This window comes from Lynx rufus, unplaced genomic scaffold (genome assembly GCF_022079265.1).
Source record: "Lynx rufus isolate CCGP_SWC_20201006 ecotype Redwood Valley unplaced genomic scaffold, mLynRuf1.p SCAF_12, whole genome shotgun sequence".
NCBI classification, from domain to species: Eukaryota; Metazoa; Chordata; class Mammalia; order Carnivora; family Felidae; genus Lynx; species Lynx rufus.
In genome coordinates, this window is record NW_025814826.1 from 43860170 (window position 1) to 43862867 (window position 2698).

Consider the following 2698-nt stretch of genomic DNA (forward strand, 5'->3'; position numbering starts at 1 on the left):
AGAAAAAAGTAGATTAGCAAGCAAGGATTTGAGGTGATAATTCAAAGAAAATCAATAGGTAAATCTGAGTGAAAAATTATATAAGAACACCTTGGAGACTATATTTAACTTTTAAAGCAAAGATTTCAAAAAAAAATGCATGCATTTATTTGAGAAATTATTATAGACCTTAAGGAATGGTATCTGGTCAAGCAATGAGTAGCAAACTGAAAAAAGAAAAAGAAAAAGAAAATTCCTTGCAGACATTGAAGTTAGTACTAATGTGTTGTGGGGGCCACATGAAAAGAAACTACAAGCAGTCTATAAGTGTCGAGACTGGTCCCTCACTAATGGCCAGGAAGAAAAGGGAGACCTCTTACAATCACAGGAAATGAGTTGTCTTGTCTGCACTGGGAACAGTGCTCCCGCCACAGCCCCTCATCCCCTGAAAATGTATGCCTGTGCAAAGTTCTCCACCACCTTCTTGGTCAAGAGCACCTCTCAGCTGTTGAGCCAATCAGTATCTGCAGTAGTAGTGCTAAAACCACTGGAGACCCTGACAGATGAGAGCCTTAGCAGCTTGCCAGCCATGTGTCCCCTGACCTCACTTACTCCTAGCCACATATTGAGAACCAGTGCCATTTCATGGGGCAGTGACACAGCAGCCAAATTCATTGGGGCTGGGGGAGCCATGGTAGGGGTGGCTGCCTCTGAGGCTGGAATTGAGACTGTGTTTGGGAGCCTCATCATTGGTTAGGCCAGGAGCCCTTTTTTGAAGCCAGGAGCTGTTCTCCTAGACTGTGCCATTCTAGGCTTTTCTGTCTCAGAGGCGATGGGGTTTTTTTGCCTGATGGTGGCCTTTGTCATCCTCTTCTCCATATGACAGAACTGTCTTCACCTGCCATGGGTCTTTCTCCCAGGTCTCATATGCTTTGTATGTTCCTTTTCCTACACCTCCCTATGCGGAGAAAGTGGTTGGTTTAGAATTTGACACAGAGAAGACAAATGCTGTATTAATAAGAAAAAATTATTATTTGTATTATTTAGTTAATTTAATTAATTGATTAATATTATTTATCTATTTATTTATTTATTTATTTTTATTATGAGGCACCTGGGTGGGTCAGTTGGTTAAAGCATCCAACTTTGGCTTAGGTCATGATCTCACTATTTGTGAGTTTGAGCCTCCTGTTGGACTTTGTGCTGACAGCTCAGAACCTGGAGCTACTTCAGATTCTGCATCTCCCTCTGTCTATGCCCCTCCGCTGCTCTCTCTCTCTCTCTCTCAAAAATAAACATTAAAATAAAAATTTAAGAAAAAAAGAAAAGAAATGAATTTTGCCAACAATCTGAAGGTATTTGAAGTAGATTACTGTCTTGTCTACTTTCCAGATTATTGACTTTGTTAAATTAGCATCTATTAAGTGGACCCCCAGAGTGTCAGATGGTGAACAGTGATTCAACAGAAGACCACAAGAGAAAGTAAGATAGACACATTTATTATTCATAGGTCCTGGAGGAGACGCAGGTCACACCCCCAAAGGCATGCGGGAAACTCAAGGCAGGTAAAGAGAACACAGTAGGACATGCGACACATGCCATTATTAGGATCTAAGGGTTGCATGCTTTGGAGTTCCCAGGCTGAGGCTGTATTGGTCTGTTCAAACCAAAGGGAGCAGGATTTTGGTAAGCTTCTATGGGTGGGGTATCTTACCAAGGGGCTCACAAGGGGAAAGGCCAGGGAGGCAGGGGAGAGTGCATATAGCAAGAGATGTTGGAGGAAGTCTTGTGGCTCTGGGGGCTGTTATTGAGGCCACATCCTTGCACTCTTGAGAGGGATTAGTGTCAATTCAAGGCCCGCCATCCACTTGGCCACAAAAATGGATGTCACGGTAGGATAATGTAGACTAGTTTAGCTAAGCTGTCAATAGAGATGGGCATTCAGTCCCTGAAAAAAGGACCCTGCTAAACTGCCTGCACTCCTGACCACGGAGACTATGAGACAATAACTGTGTGTTGTATTATGCTTGTAAGTTTGTAGTAATTTGTTATTCAGCAATGGAAAACAGATATAAGCCATTGGAACAATTTCAATTAGCAGGATGGTGTGGTGGTGGTTATTTAACCTAAGTCCAACCAAATGGAACTCCATTCCCTCAGCCAGAAAAAAACTGATTTAGAGATGAACATGTGAATCAAGCTGAGTTGATCAAAATTCTTTTTAAGATATTTTCTGCTACAGCAGATAAAACATGTTCTGCTAAAGCTTTTTATGCCAGTCATCATGCTACCTGAAAAGAGAAAAAAAAAAACCTAACATTTCCTCCATCTAGCTATATATAAACAGTTTCTAATAAGCTGCACATCTTAGAATTCCATAATTCCATAAGAAATATCACTTGCTAATAATAAGTCATGGCTAATACAAAGACTAATGATTGGATCTATTCCTTCTTAGCATATTCTTCATAACCATTCAATTCTGGCCAAGTTTAACTATATGCCATTTCCCTAACTTATCACCTATACTTGACTTCTGTATCTTTGCTCACAATATTTTTTTTCACTGCAATGCATTCCCTTGCATACACTTTCCTTGACTTTTTATATCCAATTCATATCCATTCATCAACGATCTGAGTTGAAGTTGCCTGTCACTAGACTGTCTTTGCTCAAAAATTCAAAATAAATTTCCAGAACAATTTTACCTTGGTCATAC

General features: G+C 40.4%; 1 pseudogene; it reads left to right on the forward strand.

Moving 5' to 3' along the window:
- The first annotated feature begins 382 nt into the window (after window positions 1-382).
- On the forward strand, window positions 383-862 carry LOC124507460 (ATP synthase F(0) complex subunit C2, mitochondrial-like; annotated as a pseudogene).
- The last annotated feature ends 1836 nt before the right edge of the window (window positions 863-2698 follow it).